A 21,227-nucleotide genomic window follows, 5' to 3' on the forward strand; every position below is an offset into this window, starting at 1 on the left:
GGGAACCAGTAGTATTAGGGCGTTATGGGGTCGTCTCTCAGGTATTTTACCAGCATAGACGGTAAAACACCTGCCAAGGCTGGGGTTGGTATTACAAATTTACCGGCAATGTAGCTGCCGGTAAATTTGTAATACCCTTAAAAAGACCCCTCAGCCCGTCCCCAATCCCCTGTAAACGTAGCTTTTTCCTCCGTTTTTGTCCTGGCTGGGCTGTGGCCACGCCCTTTTATGGCACAACCGCCCCTTTGATGTTACACTCCACCCCTTTTTGTACCCGCCCCCCACAATTTGGTACAAAAGGTGGCAACCCTACCTGAGCCCCGCCCACCCAGATCCCGCCCACTCCACAGTTAAAAGACCACACAGACATCAGCGTTAAAGGTAACCCCACACACACACACACAAGTTATAAAAAGCTATTGATGGTCAAGGCCCCCTTATAAGTAAAAAAAAAAAAAACTGTGGTGCCAGGGCCCTACATAAAAGTTTTTTTTAAAAAAAAATTGGTGGCCAGGGCCCACCTTACAAGTTGAAAAACTGGGGCCGCAGAAAATATTTTTTTTAAAAACTTTGGTGCCAGGGCCCCCTTACAAGTTAAAGGAAAACTATACCCCCAAAATGAATACTTAATCAACAGATAGTTTATATCAAATTGAATGACATATTAAAGAATCTTACCAAACTGGAATATATATTTACATAAATATTGCCCTTTTACATCTCTTGCCTTGAACCACCATTTCGTGACTCTATCTGTGCTGCCTCAGAGATCACCTGACCAGAAATACTACAACACTAACTGTAACAGGAAGAAGTGAGGAAGCAAAAGGCAGAACTCTGTCTGTTAATTGGCTCATGTGACCTAACATGTGGTTTGTATGTGTGCACAGTGAATCTTACGATCTCAGGGGGCAGCCCTTATTTTTTAAAATGGCAATTTTCTATTTATGATTACCCAATGGCACATACTACTAAATAAGTATATTATTATGATAATGGTTCATTTACATGAAGCAGGGTTTTACACATGAGCTGTTTTACTCAGTATCTTTTAATAGAGACCTACATTGTTTGGGGGGTATAGTTTTCCTTTAATAAAAAATTGGGGCCCCATAAAATATATTTTTTTAAAAAATTGGCAGGGGCCAATATTTATTATTATTATTAAAATAAAATATTGATGGCCAGGGGATTAAAAAAAAAACCCACATTGGTGTCAGTAGAATTGAACTCGTTGCTTCAGGACTTCAATTATAGCTGTTTTCGTGACATCGGGTCTTTTCTCCGCATCAGGACTTCGTCTGTACGGCACTTCCGCATTCAGCTGTTCGGCACCGCTTCGGAGCTGTCAAACTGTCTCGGCTCTTCAAAAAATGCAGCCCTGCCGGGCCCCCCTTCAGGCCTGGGACACTTGTCACCCCTGTCCCCCCCTGATGGCGGCCCTGGTTGCCAATTAGTCTAATTTTCAAAAACAGCCAGGGCCAGCTACAAAACCAGCCCAAAACTAGCAGAGAGGCACTTCAACAGTCAGTAGCCCAATATGTGCAGTGAAAAAAGTCTAAATAAAATATATGTGAAAATATGCCTTTTTCAAATTTTCATTGTTTTGCTAATTTTTACACAAAGCAAAATGGGACAGATTCACTTATCGGCAGGGGTGTAACTACAGAGACGGGCCCCATAAGGCCCTAATACTAGGGATGCACCGAATCCACTATTTAGGATTCGGCCGAACCCACAAATCCTTTGCGAAAGGTTTGGCCAACTACCCAATCCTAATTTGCATATTCAAATTAGTGGTGGGATTGGGAAAACGTTTTTTACTTCCTTGTTTTGTGACAAAAAGTCACATGATTTCACTCCCCCCACTAATTTCCATATGCAAATTAGGATTCGGTTCAGCCAGGCAGGATTCCTGGATTCGGTGCATCCCTACCTAATACATATACAATTTCAATAAATATTGGTAAAACAGGTCAACCTCTAGACGTTTTGGTGGCCAGCAAAATTTTGCCCCACAATTGTCTGAAATTGAGGAGAGCCATCAAAAAATGCTTAAGCGAGACTGGGGTACAGAGCCCAAAATTTGGTAACTCCCGACTTCTATGCAAGTCCATCCTCAGTGCATTCTGGGTATTGTAGTCTTCCATCAAACTTGGCAGTTTGTCAACTTGTGAAATTAAAACGACATTACCCAACAAAGTACAAACCTGCCAAAGGCCCAAAAAGTTTCCCAAATCCGTACCTTGGCTAGTTTGTGCTTTCAAAACCCGCCTGGGCTTTAAATTAGTCGCCCAATTTGGCTGGTAACCCTGCAGGGAACACTGCATTTTGCAGCATTCATTTTTAAAGGGGTTGTTCACCTTTAAATGAACTAATAAGCTGGCCATAGATGTTGAGATTTTTAAAAGATCAGATCCTCATTGTGAGACGATTTTTTCGGAACGATCGTACGAATTTACCATCAACTAAAAAGACCAATTTGCCAGGAAAACAAAGGGGAGCTGCCTGCTTGGCCCTGCAAACATAGATAGATTGCACTGGGACCGACAAAGATTTTTTAAGCTGGCCGAACAATTTCCTGACAGATGTCGGCCGAAAAATCGTAAGATGTACGATCATTCGAATCCCACTAACCGCACGATAATTTCGAAGGAATTATCACCAATTACACCAATCACTTCCCTAAAATCGGTCATTCGGCAAGAAGAATCGTCGCGTCTATGGGGAGCTTTAGTATGATGTAGAATGTGATTTAGACAATTTGCAACTGGTTTCATTTTTTAAAAATTATTTGAGTTATTTAGCTTTTTATTCAGCAGCTCTCCAGTATTCACTTTCAGCAATCTGGTTGCTAGAGGCTGAAATACACTAGTAACCATGCATCGATTTGTGTAAGAGACTGAAGTATCAATTAGGCATGCACCGAATATACTATTTGGGATTCGGCCGAATCCTTCGTGAAAGATTCGGCTGAATACCGAACCGAATCCAAACCCTAATTTGCATATGCAAATTAGGGGTAGGAAAGGAAAAAGTGGAAAAAATTCTTTTGTGACAAAAAGTCATGTGATTTCCCTACCCGCCCCTAATTTACATATGCAAATTTGGTTCGGCCAGGCACAAGCATTCGGCCGAATCCTGCTGAAAAAGGCCGAATCCTGGATTCGGTGCATCCCTAGTATCAATAGGAGAGGCCTGAATAGAAAGACAAGTAATAAAAAGTAGCAATAACAATACATTTGCAGTCTTACAGAACGTTTGTTTTTAGATGGGGTCGGACCCCCCATTTGAAAACGGGAAAGAGTCAGAAGAAGACATATCATTCAAAAACGATAAAAAAAAAAATGAAAGTCAATTGAAAAGATGCTTAGAATTGGCCATTCTACATTATAACAATAGTTAACTTAAAAGTGAACCACCCCTATAAAGCCTCTCCTATAGTAAGATCTGTTTTTGTGCCATTTAATCTGTGGTAGTGGCTCAGAAATATAGTGGGATAGATGGTGATGCTGTTTGTCTGTCTGGAAATAAGCCCTTTTAAGAATATACCTCACGTGTGGTGCTGTCTTTTCATCGAATTTGTTTACAGAACGGGTGGAAGTGGCCACCTCAGACTTGCACCTGCATCTAATATACCCTAAGGGTGAGTGCTGACTTCTAATCTACATTTCAGAAATATAGTGGGATAGACCATAATCTCGCTGCAAATTATTAAGTCACACCAATCACATTTTTTCTACTAAACTATGAAGTTTTAATTGTTACATGAAACAGGTAGGAAGGGGCACCACCCAAGTGAAGGACACCCCCATTCTAGCAGAGATCCCAACCTCTATGGAATCCATATTTGTCAAAAACCAACATCCCATTATACTTTTGTCCTTCATTTAATGACATACTTAGCATTTAATGAAACCATGGTCCCAACTTTTCACTGCACAGTGACGCCAGCAATAAATGATGCACATTAGCCCCAGCATTATATGTTAGAGTGGTCCCAGCATATCATAACACTTTAGCCTCAGCAATAAATCACAAATTGGTTCCAGCAATATGTTCTATAGTGTTCCCAATATTTCGTTACACATTGGCCCTATCATCCCATAACTGCCACCCCAGTATTTCATGGCACAATGGAGACAGCTGCTGGTGACTGCCAACTCCTTCCAGCTGTCCACATAACTGAATTGCATTAAAGGAGACATTTTGTGTAAAAAAAAAACAAGAATGGACCAGTGCATTTTACTCTTTTTAGATATAGAATGTGCTTTGAAGAGTTGTGTTTCTGGTTACTTTATTGAAAATTTCTGCAAAAACCCTACTAGTCCCACCCATCGTTCCACTGTCTGCTGAATTGTCATGAACCAATCAGCAGCTAGGCTGACCTGATAGGGAACTGAAGCCTGTCTTTGCTTGTGTGATTGCAAGGCTGTGATTGGCTGTCCCGCTCCTACTGTGCTTCTGTTAAGGACCGTTAGGACACGCCCACCCCTCATTTGAAACAAGGACCAGTGAACATCTATAGGGAGCACAAACAAAGGGGCCATTTTAAAGCAAAATTTTATATGCAAAAATGTGCAAACAACAGCATATAGTATACATAATTGCCTACAAAATTAGGTTTTTTTTGTTTATCCTTTAATCAGTGATAACATGGGCAAAATCCTTGGTTTGGGTAATGAGATATTAGCATTGTATTTTTGCTTTGTCTATTAGCATTGTCTTACTACACCTTACCACTGAGTATGTAACAGAAATGCTTGTCATTATGCCAAACTGCGAAATGATTTTGCAGTGATGTATTTTAATAGCTGATTGAATAAGGAAATGTAATCTTTCAGGACACTCTTGTCACCTCTTTGTGCGATGTTTATTTTTCCACCACCTGTTTATATCTCTGGCTTAGAAAGGTGGATTTTAATGAGGCCAAGGCCTCCTGCAACAACCTGATGGAGGTACAGTTATGGGACCCGTTATCCGGAAACCTATTATCCAGAAAGCTCCAAATCTTCCAATTTAGTTTTTCTCTCATCTAAGGGTGGCCATACACAGGGCGATACGCTCGTTTGGCGATGTCAATACCGGGCTGATCCGATCATGTGCCCTAGGGCCCAACGATTGGATCAGAATGGAGGCGATATGGGCTGTTGGATCACGGGACCGCATCAACGAACAGATGCGGCCACGATCCGATGGGATTTTTTACCCTGCCCGATCGGCATCTGCCCGACTTTCGGCCACTTATCGATTATGGACGCCCGTCGGATGGCCCCACACACGGGCCAATAAGCTGCTCAAGTCTGTCGGCAGCTTTTATCAGCCGTGTATGGAGGCCTTAAAATAGATTAATCCTTGTTAGAGACAAAACAATCCTACTGGGTTTTTTTATTTAATGTTTCAATTATCTTTAAGTTGACTTAATGCATGGAGATCCAAATTACAGAAAGACCCCTTATCTGGAATACCCCAGGTCCAGAGCATTGTGGACAACACGTCCCATACTTGTATCATCCAAGAAGCTGCCACAGTACTTATCCTGCTATATGTCCTTGGGGGTTTTTTTTACATTACCTTTGCTCCAATTTTGTGACTGTAACTTTAATGCAGAACTAAAACGCAACAAAGAATTATGGTTGAAAAGCTGTACCTTATGCAAAAAAAAGCAGCTTCCCTTTTTTTCTGCTGATTCATCACACGGTCAGCTCATAATATACAGTATTAAATGCACAATACATGGCTTATTATCAATATACAGATATGTTCACATTAGATGGCACCATAGAAGCCAGTGGATTCTGCAGCAGAACTGATTAACAATCAGCACTGTATCATTTTCTATGCCAGATGTCACCTGATTTCCTGCTAATGTTTAGATGATTTCCAACAACCCCTAAGCTTAGCTCCTCAGTAGTAGCTGAGAGCACACTGGGCATGTGCAGCGCCACTGGCATTAAGAAGGTTCCCTAACAAGATCCAAGATGGGGAGCTGTTTGGACAACGATAAAGCCTTGAAGCATTCATGTTATAATACTGCACAGCCTCTGGACTTGTACAGTTAAGTTGAGTATATCAACAATTTATAGCAATATTCTATTTTAGACTTTAGTTCTCATTTAAGAACAAAAGTTCCTGCTCCACAGTCAGCAGAAAAACCTAAACTGCCCCAACTTCAGCATTTGTATGTATGAATTTAGACCACCCAGCCATGCACATTGGGGAAGTGTCAGCCAATTGGTTTACTAAGTATGTATGCTGTATAGATAGATAGATAGATAGATAGATGATATATATATATATATATATATATATATATATATATATAAAGAGAGAGATATATATATATATATAGAGATATATATATAGATATATATATATAGATATATATATATATATATATATATATAGATATATAGATATATATATACACAAACACGAGTGCCTTGTTTAGAGGATATTACAAGAAATATAGGTTATTCTGCTACACTTCAAACCTTGCTATTAAAGTGACTTGAAGGCTGTCCAGTACAATTAAGAATTTTTTTTGTAAATACTTTATTTGATTTTGAACATTTTTAATACAAATATAGTACAACATTTGAACACTTTCCAAACAAAAGAAAGGAATAAAACCACATTAAAGGACAGGTATGGGAACCGTTATCAGGAAACCCGTTATCCAAAAAGCTCCAAATTAAGGAAAGGCTGTCTCCCATGGACTACATTTTATTCAAATAACCCAAATTTTTAAAAATGATTTCCTTTTTCCTTATAAAACAGTACCCTGTACTTGATCCAAACTAAGATATAATTAATCCTTATTGGAAGCAAAAACAGCCTATTGGGTTTATTAAATGTTTACATGATTTTCTAATAGACTCAAGGTATGAAGATACAGATTATGGAAAGACCCATTTACCTGGAAAACGCCAGGTCCCCAGCACTCTGGATAAAAGGTCCCATGCCTATAGTAGATGTTAACTAAATCTAGGCTGATTGCAAAACAAAAACAATATTTATCTGGGATGTTTCTCAAGCTCGGAATGATTACAGCTACCTCAAATTTCAAATAATAAGAAACGTCCAACAATGTATTGTATTACAACTTAGTTACTTTTCTTAAATGTCTAATATTTTCTGGAAAGGCTCTCCAACAAGAGCTAAGCTATGCGCACGCACACTTTAAACAGCTCAGAATGTCACATTAACAGCTATTGTAAGCTCTAAGCAATCATAAAAAGACCAACATCTAAGGACTAGAAGTTCCCATTTAGAGAATGCTGCCATTCATCTGTAGCATACAAGGCTGATGCAAACAGCAGTCGAATGCTAATGCTTTTACTCCACTATGATGAGTTTTTCATGACTCGTGGTGTTTAAAATATACAAGAGTGCCGTTTTCAATTGGAACATTTCTCTAAGACTGAATGGACCATGATGATGATTGTCCATGCATGGAAGAACAACAAGCAAAAAGATAGGGACCATTTATAAACTTAACACTTAAGCCAACAAAAACAGTTGTACTACAAACTATTACATTCAGTTTGCAGTCATAGAACATCTCTAATGGGAAATATCCAGGCAGGATACGTATGGTGTTCAATAATATTGTGTACCGCGCTGCAGAATGTGTTGGCACTTTATACATGAATGGAAAAATAAAAATACTGTGTGAAGAATGAATTTTAGTGAAGGGAAAACTCTGCATTTAAATAGGTCAGCAACATATAGTTTAGAATATACAGTATTCCTTTTGGAAATCTTTCTGTTGTTGTTAGCAGATATTGAAAGGGACCCATCAGCAGGTTTATGCAATTACTGTCAGATCTGCTTATGAAAGCTGTCCTTGTCGAAGGGTGCCATATACAGTCCCCTGGAAGCTTCCTGAGCATAAAAGGGATGATGAATTAGGATGATGAATCTAATATATCACCCTTGTGTTCCTGGTTCTTATGTTCCAATGCTGCTGCTGATTAACTGCTCTTTGTAGACTCACTAAAGATGACTATACACTATTAGGATAATGGTACATGAGCGTCAGGATATAAAGGTTATGTATAACTGAAGCCCATATGAGGGTAACGTCAGTAAATGGGACGATGAGCTGTCTGTTGAAATGGCAGAAGATAGAAATCGTTGTGAGTCCCCCTTTTTTATCCCCAATTTACCTTCTGCTCTCAACAAACAAGCTCAAGTCTTGAAATGGCTTATCTCGAAGGTATTCTTCTTGTTCCTCATTATATCCTGCATTATTAGGTTGTGCCACTGACCATTATGTATAAGGCATGCTTCCTACCAATTGAGAGAGAATACTGACTAATATAATCAAAAGATCACACAGTGTAGTCAAGGTATGCATGGCATTTGGGCAAATGGATCCTTTTTTTTTAGTTCAGGTTTCATGCCTTGCAGTTGAGATTTTTTAACTTTATTTAAACATTCAGTCTTATAAAAGTAGAAACCTACTGAGAATGTATTATACTCCAAATGAACTGTGCAGAAAATTAAACATGTAATGTTTGTGCTTTGTGATGTTCCAGTCTGTGAATTTGGTGAATGCTTAAAGATAATTTAGCTTGCAACTATTTGTGGCTGTTTTAAAAAACAAGTGTAACAACTTGGTTGTGATTGAGAAATAAGAGTAGATAAAACATGATAGGAAAGAAGAGCTGTAAAGACCTAAAATATTAGCATGCATAAATGGTGGATTTCATTCTAGGAATGCACTTACACTGCTGCCAATCTATAAAGAATTGGATAGACTACAACTGTACTATGTGCCGCCAGTCTGACTCCGTAGTTACACCAAGTAGAAATGAATTCCGGTTTTATTCATAGTTAATTTCACTACCTTTTTTTGAATGAATTAAATGATATTCTTTCATTATGTTGCAAGGCTCATTATTTCAGGTGGAAATAAAACAGGGAATAAGTGGAAAAACATTTGGATAATTAATTTCTCTTGGTTACTAGGCACCACATTCTAGAAATGCATCCCTGTCTTGTTCTAACTTAAAACTTTATATATTCTGCTAACTACAAATTTTATCAGTTTTATTGTAAAAATAAACACAAAAAAGGTGAAAAGTGAAAGTGTAAAAAAAAGACTGTAGAAGTAATCAATATAGTTGAGAAAATAAACATGCATTTTGTTTGGCAACTGGGTCATATATTGATATACTTAAAGTAGAAGTAATGCTTCAATCGCTTGGGGATGTAAATGTTAGGCACCCCCAGTAATTATAATCATTTATCTGATAACCTGGGCTGATGTAGCAGAAAACTGCTCAGTTGATCTAAGAATGACAATGATAGCTAAAACAAAGCACATCTTGAGGTTAAGGAATTTGAGCAATGCCTGCTCCAAAGGTTCAAAAGGTTCTGATTTCAAAGCACCAAGAACTAATTTGAGGTCCCATGGAGGAATCTGAGATTAATCATTGAATCAATGGTTGTTGAGCCCAAAGGAAGTACAGTAGAATTGATCAATTTCAAATTAACATAATTCTGAAGAAATTCAGCCACCTGAATGGCTTTATGAAGATCATACACTGACACCATACACATATGGTGAAATATCTCTGGATGGTAGAGGGTTTCCTGCCTGCTATTAATTAGTATAGAGATGGATCTGAAGGAAAGACCTGACAATTCCAGGGCCAGCCTATCAAAAGCCATGCTGTTAGGTCTAATCTCCCTTTTGCCAACACTCTAGGGATCAGAGGAATGGGAGGGAACACTAAGGAAACCCAGGTGAGATGATTGCGGATTTCAGGCCTGGGTTTCTCAGCAGGCCGAAAATTCACTTGCCGACTGCTCTTCTGCCCCTGTTCTGCCTGCACCCAGAAACATTGTTTCTGATCGGGTCAGACGGACAGGCGGATTTCGCTCCCGAAGTGTGGAATTTTGCATATCGCACTGAAATCCACCCACAGTTAGAAAGACAAGGGCATCAGCAGGGCATTTGTAAGGATTATCTGACCCTAGCCTTAATTTCAGTGGAAATTCCACTTGCTAGAAAAAGTGTCTGTGATCCTGGCCTTCTGATCTGCAATCCAAGATGCTTAGGTTGTAAATTTGGCATTGATCCATGAGGCCATCAAGTCTAGAAAAAAAATGGACCGCCATTTTGTCTATATCATACGGAAACTAATTTGGCGAAGTTCCCATTCCTCCAAAGATGAAATAGATCAGCTCAGCTTGTCCACCTCTACATTCTGAACCCCCTGAATGTAATCTGCCTTTAATTCTTGAAGATATTTTTTTCCACCCTGGAGAAATATGGATGGCCAAGGCTAGCAAGCTTTTTGATTTGGTCCCTCCTTGTTTGTTCACATATTGTCTGACCTGACAATGTTATGTTGGAAATTCAACAGGCTTAACTGTATAGTTTTTAACTCCTTCCAGTTGGAAGACTTGTATTTTGCCATGTGGGCTCCCCAGCATCCAGTTGCTGGTTTTTATCGTAATGGTCACCCATCAATGAAGTTGAAGAAATACTGGTAAGAGTAAGTTGTCTTTCTGAAGCCATTACCTCAGTGAATGAATGGTCTCAGGCATTAATCTGTCTTGTTAAAGGGATACTGTCATGGGAAAAAAAAATATTTTCAAAATGAACCAGTTAATAGTGCTGCTCCAGCAGAATTCTGCACTGAAATCCATTTCTCAAAAGAGCAAACAGATTTTTTTATATTCAATTTTGAAATCTGACATGGGGCTAGACATATTGTCAATTTCCCAGCTGCCCCATGTCATGTGACTTGTGCTTTGATAAACTTCAATCACTCTTTACTGCTGTACTGCAAGTTGGAGTGATTATCACCCCCCCCTTTCCCCCCCCAGCAGCCAAACAAAAGAACAATGGGAAGGTAACCAGATAACAGCTCCCTAACACAAGATAACAGCTGCCTGGTAGATCTAAGAACAACACTCAATCGTAAAAACCCATGTCCCACTGAGACTCCTTCAGTTACATTGAGAAGGAGAAACAGCAGCCTGCCAAAAAGCATTACTCTCCTGAAGTGCAGGCACAAGTCACATGACATGGGGCAGCTGGGAAATTGACAAAATGTCTAGCCCCATGTCAGATTTCAAAATTGAATATAAAAAAATATGTTTGCTCTTTTGAGAAATGGATTTCAGTGCAGAATTCTGCTGGAGCAGCACTATTAACTGATTCATTTTGAAAAAAATTTTTTTTCCCATGACAGTATCCCTTTAAGAACTTAATGGATCTTCTCATTTGATTGGTTGCGTTTTCTGTAAATAACCACTTTGAAAATCACTAGTAACTAGTAACTTTTGCAGTAACAATATAGCTGGGATGACAGACTATTTTAAAATATCTTGCTAAAGGCACCTAAATAAGCATCACCTAGAATTAGCTTTAGGATTTATTAACAATCACTAGAAAATAAACATATAACATTAACACATCTAATATAAAAACTCCTATTCCTGGGATTAATATACACCATATAATTGGTAATTAATACATTTATATATTTAGAAAAGTAAAATCAAGTTGCCCAGGCCTATACACATCAAAGTCTAAACTAAACTGCCAGAATACTGCAGTAGGCAGCACTATAGAAATAAAGGTTTATCAGTCACAATACACACATTGTGGGTGCCATCTTGTGTATGCAAACCGAACTACATCTTATTGAAAAATCTATGTTAGTTTACCAATGGAAGGTATGCAACTGGCTCATCAGCAAGTGCAGTCTTTGTTGATATTAAAGAGGCACTGAGTTGTTATTATGTGGAAGATGTTGTGTTTGTAATACATGAAATTGGTACCTGATGTCCAGGAAATTCTCAACTGTGGCCCTGGAGTCTGTATTTTTGTGCCCCATTTATTGGTAATTTTCCACTTTTAAAGTGGCCTTGCATTCTGCAAAACTTGGAGCTATAGCAGGGTACCCTACATCCTAGCAACTTGTATACTGTAAATGAACGTTTAAAGTCATTTGAAGACATTTTGAAGCCATCTGCTCAAACATTCTAAGGATATTGCTATTAGTTTAAGTTATTATGTTTGTCTACTCAGTGTTTATATATTTTCAGTATTTCTAAGACTGCAATTCCAACTACCTCCTCCAACCCTTGTCCCTTCCACTTTATCTCACTTGGAATACTTCCAAAACTACTTTTCAAACCAAACCCTTTTATTCCTCTACCCCCATCGAAACCATATTCAGACTCCGCATCTTCGTTTCCCTCTTCCTTCTTCTTTCTCAATACCAGTTTTGTAACTAAGAATTCCACTATAACTATAATCCACAATCTGTTTTTTACCCTTCACCTTTCTAAAACCTGGATCAGTGGCAATGCTATCTAAGCTACAGGGGCATGTTTACTAACATTGGAAATAAATCTCTGGAGATCTCCCATGACAACCAATCGGCATAAATTATATTTAAACAGTCACCTACAAGTTAGAAAACAAAAGCAAAGATCTAATTGGATATATTTATCTCCAATGTTAGTAAACATGCACCTTAATCTCTTATGGCAGCCTCTCTTTCTCTCTCACACGTTCTTTCTCTCTACCAGCTATGGTGAGATAATTGTCATTCTCTTCTCATCTGTAACACATCCTCATACTCCTCTTCTTATTTCTTTCTTAAAGTGTATGCAAGTGTTATTTAAAACCACTGCTACATTCCTCTATGACCTTTAATCCTGACTTTCCTTTTCCTCTCTTTAGTGCTGCAATTATCTTGAGGACCAATATTGCAATATTGATTACCCCTTTGAGTCTCTGCCTTCTTCTCCACTAAACCATCTTATTTCACCTCCAGTAATAATGCCAGATGCATCCCTTTTAGTATCCTGTGATGGATACTATCCAGTCCTGGACATTTGTCTACTTCCCATGTTATAGTCTCTTCTGAATTCTTAAAGAGTTTTCTAATCACTTTATGATTAGAAGTGGGTCTGTTACAATGAGAAGGCCTTCATTAAATGGTAATTTACCTCCCCAGATAGCAAGGGTCCCACCCCCTCTTTTTTAATTTTAGTTACTATTTATATATTAAAAAAAATAATTTGAGATTTGTTTTTACCCTTTGCAGCGATACAAATTATCGATTGTACTTTCAGTTTGGTCAGTGCTATCCTTTCTCCATGTTATGATCACTGTTCTCTAAATGATCACTTATCCTAGTGCTGGAGATGAATTTGGTATTATTGATCATTACAGGATCCAGAAGAGCATCTGTTCTAGTAGATTCCTGAACTGCTTGAGAGAAAACATTTCTAGCTTCTACATTCCTGGCATTTCTTGTCTTTTCTTGTATTACTAACATCTTAAATCCCATAAACTACTGTACCTTATGCACGCTGGCTTTCAATCTGCAAACTCCACTAAACAGCCGTAGGCAAAGTTGCAAATGATGTCCAGATTGCCTAGGCCAAAGGACACTTTTTCTTTTCTTATCCTCCCAGGTCTACCTTCTTCAACTAATACTGTTACCATTCCATTCTAAGGCACATTCTTTGTTTCCTGTATATTGGCTCTATTCTTTCCTTTATAACTAATCCTCTTCTCAGTTTAGCTTAGTGTGGGGATGTGCCAGGGTTCTGTACTTGGCCCTTTGTTGTTCTACAGACCCATTGGTGAGGACAGCTCTGGACTACACCACTTCTAAAACCTTACAATTATTTATTTGTTGTGTGTCCCTTTCACTCTCAAGCAATCCTAATCCTATCTGTCTAGTCTACTTCATTCTGTTACCTTCTGGCCTCACAGACTCCCACCTCTACCTCTTTCGCTGTAATAATTCTTCTACTTCTACCTTCAAAGAGAATCTGTTTCTCCCATATTAAAATCTTTATCATGGTTCCATATCAAGCAAAGCATACCTTACAAAATCCTTTTGCCAGCTTTGAAAGCCCTTCATTCACCTTACTGCATGTCATTGTTCATTGTTGTCCCCTCCATTCCTCTCAGACCGACCATCTTTTCACACCCCACATCGATCACCATGTGCCATCTTATACCGTTTCTTTTGCTCCTTAACTTTTGTTCTTACCTTGCTCTTTTGTTATTTCCCTGAATTCCAGCATTAGGAACATTACGTCCACTTCTACATGATTAAACTCAGATCCTGCCTCTTTGAGTAGTAGCATGGTATCTGCCCCCGGTTCTATCTACTGTATCATAAAAGGCTGAGAATTCCCGGTGCTCAAGATCTTTGCAATGGAGACTAGGCCCTTAACTTTATTATGACAAATTAACACACAACATTTCGGGGGCATGCACCTTCTTCAGGTGTGATAGTGAATAAACAAATCAATATTTAAGTGCAAACAACCCCACCCCCTTATTAATATGCAATTTAGTCCAAACTCCAAAAAAAATCTCAAAGGTACAATAACCAAAATCAAGTCCAAGATCCAATCTGATGTCTATGTGTGTGTAAAGGGATACTGTCATAGGAAAACGTTTTTTTTTTACAAAACCCATCTTTTATTAGTGCTGCTCCAGCAGAATTATGCACTGAAATCTGTTTTTTTAAAAGAGCAAACAGATTTTTTTATATTTAATTTTGAAATTTGTCATGGGGCTAGACATGATGTCCATTTCCGAAGTGCCCCCAACCATGTGATTTGTGCTCTGATAAACTTCAGTCACTCTTTACTGCAACACTGCAAGTTGGAAAGATATCACCCCTCCCCCCAGCAGCCAGAACAATGGGAAGGTAACCAGATAGGAGCTACCTGACACCTCTGCTGAAGGATTTGTTTGAACTGCAAAAAGTGGCAGACATGCTTTTTTAGGGGTGCTATTCTTATGTCTACCACTTGGTGAGGCTACAACTTGGGTCGTATTGAAGTACAATGAGAAGGAGAGACACAATAGCGGTCTCAAAGCAGTTCCATCCTGAAGTGCTGGCTTTTTCTCAAAGAGAAAGAATCAGGCACAATGCACTGAGATAGCTGCCTTCACGCCAATATTACATCTAAAAAATACATTTGTTGGTTCAAGAATAACATTTTAAATGGTAGAGTGAATTATTTGCAATGTAAATTTAGATGTGTAATTTAGAAATAAAAAGTTACCCATAAAATTCATGACAGAAACCCTATAAGGCACTAGTCCCCATTGCAATAACTTTGTGTGCCAAGAATTTTCTGCCTTCTATGGAATACTGGGGAGTGTCATCTCCTAAATGACTGTAGCACCAGTGCGGAGGCCAGGGTTTACACAGGGCAGTCCTTCTTCCACATGCTGTATAGTCATTGTGAAAAAGTATAACTGCACTTATTCCCTCTTGTTTGCCTGTTGTGTCTGTAATTATACCCATCCACTTCTGTCTCTAAAGATATGCCACTTAATTATAATATATATTGATAATGGGTTGAGTGCAGGGGACCTTTATATTTGTGTATATATATATATTATATATATATATATATATATATATATATATAGTTGTTAATATGTGTAAGAAGTCATTATCCTAAACTAGGAAGGGGTCTTTAAACAGCAATCAAGACATTCCATATATTTTGCTGAAAGCATGCAGCTACCTAACGGCTTAATAAGGCAAAGAAATTGGTTTGTGTGTTGCTTGTGAATAGTGGGATTAAAAAATGAAAAGCACATTATACATTGCTAGATGTTGGTTACTGCCTTTTTATTTTTTTTATATACCATATGCAGGTTTTAAAGGAGCAGTAGCATCAAATTGTTTTAGCAAGCAATTATTATGTTTTACATTCCAATATTTTTATTGTTTACAAAAAATTGTAATATTCACTGAGATACATTTGAGTTTCAATTATTATGTTTTAACCCCTTCGTGTAATTGTAATACTTTTTTCTTAGGCAGGAGGGGTTACTTGTCCTTTAACCCATAATCCTCAGTATCTTTGGAAAGTATTAGCAAATGTCTCTACTATTACAGTATCCTTGTTGAAAAGGACAAAGACCTTAACATTGAAATATAAACTGCCTATGACTACAGTTTTTTTTGGGGGGGGGGAAATTTCCTTTGTAATCAATATATTAAATATTAGGAACATACTTCCCCTTTAAATAATTGACGAAACATTAACTTTTAACAATAGGTGTGTGCTCAGCTGATATAAGAAAAAAAAAAAAGCCTTTTGCGATTGTATAAAATGTGGTGTTATCACAAACATTTCTTTTCAAAGAGGCTATAGCCTATGATTAAGTGTTGTGAGAACATGAAACGCGTAAGGCTGTCATCCACACTTGTACTTCAATAAAGACTTTTTTTACTACTACTGCCTGAAGGATTGCTCTTTGAGTGCCTACCCTACAAACAATACGGTGATGTATAAAATGTGAACCACAGCTCCCAACATCCTCGATGAGCCAAATATGGAAATGTAGTACAGGTATCTCTTTATTTTAGGTTAACCTCACAGAACAGCACACATAACAATTACACAAAAATCAACTGTATCTGCTTTCAAGGTATTAATGTTTATCTCCTGCTGTTATTACTTGAAATCCTCATGAAGAGGCAATAAAACGAAGCAACCTTTAGAAATCCTTTTTTTTTTTTTTTAAACTGCATTAACCCATTAGGTATTAGGCTAGCTCACTCTTAGATCAGGTGACGTTGCCTCCACCATCCTTACTGGCATTTAGGGGGGTTAAAGGCTAGAAATCTGAGTAAGCAGCAAAGGATAAAATCCCATTTAACAAGCAGGGGTAAAAGCAGTGACCTTAAAATGATAAGGTGCGAATGCTGGTGTCTAACATGGTTCCTACATGCTTGTAAAGATTAATGCAGCAGAGCAAATGTGCAATGTACTGCTTTGGGTTTTAACAACAAATGTCTTAATGAGAAGATGTCACTGTCATCTCATAGGTCACAGGAATTGTTCTCTACTTTTTTATTTAAAATTGTGCAATATTACATTGTTATTAAAGATAAATTATTTGAACTCTCATTTGCTTAATACGATTCATTGGGGGTGGTGCTTTATTGTACATATGTTCTTGGTTATGGGACATCGGCAGAGAATTTTCATGTGTTTTTAGAGAAGCATTACCCAAAAACATACAGGTACTTCATTTATTACCTTGACAGCAATGTTCCACTGTGTATGAGTAGCACAGAGCACCTTATTGGTAAGGGTAACCAGCGAGTATTGGGGGCACGTGACCGATCAGTCTGAACATTCATACTAATGTTACAGTAAGGGAATAGAAGGTTAAGTATCGTATGTAAAAGGAACAAGTGGAAAAGGGAATAATAATGTTTAAAAAAAAAGTACAAGGCAGATACAGTACCAGAACAGGGAAGAAAGGAAGAATAACTGTTTCTGTTCTGCACACTGAATGAGCCAAAAGTGATTAAAACAGAAATTTTATGATTTTAAATGTTATTATGAAACCCAAGTCACTGGGCACCAGTTATAATTGCTGACATCACTAAACACCACGTATAATTGCTGCCATCACTAGGCACCAGTTATAATTGCTGACATCACTAGGCACCAGTTATAATTGCTGACATCACTAGGCACCAGTTATAATTGCTGCCATCACTAGGCACCAGTTATAATTGCTGACATAACTAGGCACCAGTTATAATTGCTGACATAACTAGGCACCAGTTATAATTGCTGACATCACTAGGCACCAGTTATAATTGCTGACATAACTAGGCACCAGTTATAATTGCTGACATCACTAGGCACCAGTTATAATTGCTGACATCACTAAGCACCAGTTATAATTGCTGGCATCACTAGGCACCTGTTATAATTGCTGATATCCCTAAACACCAGTTTTAATTGCTGACATCACTAAGTACCAGTTATAATTGCTGACATCACTAGGCACCAGTTATAATTGGTGACATCACTAGGCACCTGTTATAATTGCTGATATCCCTAAACACCAGTTTTAATTGCTGACATCACTAAGCACCAGTTATAATTGCTGACATCACTAGGCACCAGTTATAATTGCTGACATCACTAGGCACCTGTTATAATTGCTGACATCACAAGGCACCAGTTATAATTGCTGACATCACTAGGCACCTGTTATAATTGCTGACATCACAAGGCACCAGTTATAATTGCTGACATCACTAGGCACCTGTTATAATTGCTGACATCACAAGGCACCAGTTATTGCTGACATCACTAGGCACCTGTTGTAATTGCTGACATCACAAGGCACCAGTTATAATTGCTGACATCACTAGGCACCTGTTATAATTGCTGACATCACTAGGCACCAGTTATTTCTGGCATTACTAGGCACCATTTCCTTCCTTCACAATTTAGCTGACCATACAGATATGAATATGTTTGATTTTCATGGGGGATGATTTATCAAAATCCGAAAATTTCTGATAATTTTCAGTAAAATAGTCCGACCAAATCTGCACGGATTTTTTCCCATTATCGATACATTTTTCCAAAAATTTCCTGTGCGGTAATAAACTCGATAAAATCATGGAAAAATTAGAATCGTACACATTTTTTGGATTTGATCCCCGAAAACTCTGCACAAAACCCAGCGCAGATCAGGATATCTTCGGGACTTCTCCCGAAGATATTGTCTCTGAGTTGGAGTACTTTTTTATTTAGATTTTTAACACCCTCTGGGTTTAATAAAATTAGAAAAACTCTAGTTTTTTTCCACTAAAGGTCCCCATAGACGCAAAGATTTCTCTTGTTGAACGACCGATTTTAGCGAAGTCCGACCAATCCTTCGAAATTATCATGTGGTTAGTGGGCCAGGTTAAAAAATCTTTATCGGTCCCAGTGCAATCTATCTATGTCTGCAGGGACAAGCAGGCAGCTACTCTTTGTTTACCTGGCAATATCGCCTGAAATGTTCTTTTTATATGATGGACAATTCGTACGATCGTTTCGAGATAATCGTGGTCTCACAATGACGATCGGATCTTTTAAAAATCTTTACATCTATGGCCAGCTTAAAAGTTTGAATTTTATAGTAAAAAAACTTTGAATTTTTGACACTCAAACTAAAAAACCCCCTTAGTGTGTGTTGGGCAGATAATCCTGACCTTTACGTTTGTACTGTGAATATCAGTAACCTCGAACAGGTTAAAACATTTTTGTTCAGAAGGCTTAAAGCACCATTAAAGGATAAGTAAACCTTTAAAATAAGTGAATGTAAAATTGATGATTGTGCTATTCTAAGCACTTGTACTACGCAATGTACATTATTTATTTTGTTTTATTCCAAGATATGAAGGGATACATGTGCTGTTAATATGAATGAATTTTGTTACAACAGCGCTACTTGCTGATCAGTTTCCCACCAGTCTGCCACCAAGTAGTCAAGGAAGTTGTCCAGAGAAAGAAAGAGGCTGCTCTGATGTTCTTCTGCATAATAAAGATGTGAAAAATGTTTCTACTTTTTTGCTAAGCAGAAGAACAGCATAGCAGCCTCTTTCTTTCTCCTGACAACTTGCTTGACTACTTGGTGGTCAGACTGGTGGTAAACTGACCAGCAGGTGGTGCTTTGGTTTTCACATTTTGAAATTATTTGCTGTGGTGATTTTGCACAAACAAATGTTTGAAGTGAGTCACTTTGCATTGGTTTTTTGATTGTTTGCTATATAAATATACAACGTGGCTGTTGCATTTACACTGGCGTATAATACACATAATAAACATGTCCCATGATGAATGCATAACTTTTATTTGCTTCAAGCAAACATGACAAAGAGACTGCAGAGCAGCTGACCTGGAAGCTGTATAAACAAACATGGCCCATAACAGGAGAAGCCATAAACACGTTGTGGATACGGCCTCAGTGCCCCCAGCCCCAAAGATATTTAATATAGATATGGGACCTATTATCCAGAATGTTTTTCCAGATATCCCTTTTTTGGATCACCATACTTTGTCTACTAAAAAATCATCTAAACATTCTATAAACCTGTAAGGGTATAGTAAAATGAGCGGCACTGTTACTCTGTTATGTGCTCCGGATGAGACCTGTGGTTCTCAAGGGATGAGCCCTCACAACAGTTTGGAGGCAGGATGTTGTATAACTCTAACTCTATGCAGTGCACAATAATTGTGTGCCAACGTAACCATAGAATTTATTTATTAAACAACACAATCCATGTAGGAGTTCAATAAGAGATAAACAGGAACATAGAACAGCAGTGGATAGGTATATACTACCAGCACAAATGGCCAGTATGATTCCCTGCAGGGTAAGACAGAGAATACACAGTATTTATGGAAGCTCCCAGCTTTAAGCCTTTACCTTAAGTGGAGCTTACCTTAAGTGGAGCTCCAAGGGTATCTCTCTAGACCTTCTAACACTTAGTCCCTACCTCTGGACAAGTAGTACCCAGGATTCTAATCCTACTCAACACTCCTTGGTGGAGCCTGTGCTGCTTGGATAAATAGCCCTGACTATCTATCACTCCTAGAGTGACCTATGAAAGTGAGTAGCACTTACTAGACCTGACCTGTAAGTTCAGCTTATGTATTATTACACAATGCCACCTAGTGGCCAAACCTCGAATAACTAGGAGCCAGGACGAGAAGCCTAGCCCATGTAGGATTTAGGGGCCTCTCATTGGCCAAACTTTAAGGGAATGCACTATAAATAGGGAACACATTTGTCATTACCGTACAAACCCATCATAATTGTTTTGCCTATGGATAAATGATATCTTAATTGGGATCAAGTAGGTACTGTCTTATTATATCAGAGAAAAATAAAAAATCATTGAATTTTTTAATTATTTGACTTAAATGGAGTTTATGGGATACAGCCAGGTTTCCAAATAAAAGATCCCATACATATATATATATATATATATATATATATATATATATATATATATATATATATATATATATATATTCCGTTTGGCTGTTACATTAAGTGAGCATGATAAAACTCTGAATACTCTGAATATCCAAATGCCATCTGTCTGGCTGCTGAACAGATGAGCCTGTACCCTAACCTACCAGGCTATAGAACGTCATATTCTTAGCAACTTTGCAACTGTTCTTCATTATTTACTTTTGTAATTATTTGCCTTCCTCTTCAGCCTCTTTCCAGCTTTCAAATGGGGGTCACTGACCCCTACAGACAAAAAAAAAAACTAGCTGCAATTTTATTGTTATTGTTACTTTTTATTACTTATCTCTCTAATCAAGTCCCTCTCCAGTCATTCTTTCAAACCACAGCCTGGTTGCTCAGGTAAACAGGATCCTAGCAACCA

Source organism: Xenopus laevis, chromosome 6L (genome assembly GCF_017654675.1).
Source record: "Xenopus laevis strain J_2021 chromosome 6L, Xenopus_laevis_v10.1, whole genome shotgun sequence".
NCBI classification, from domain to species: Eukaryota; Metazoa; Chordata; class Amphibia; order Anura; family Pipidae; genus Xenopus; species Xenopus laevis.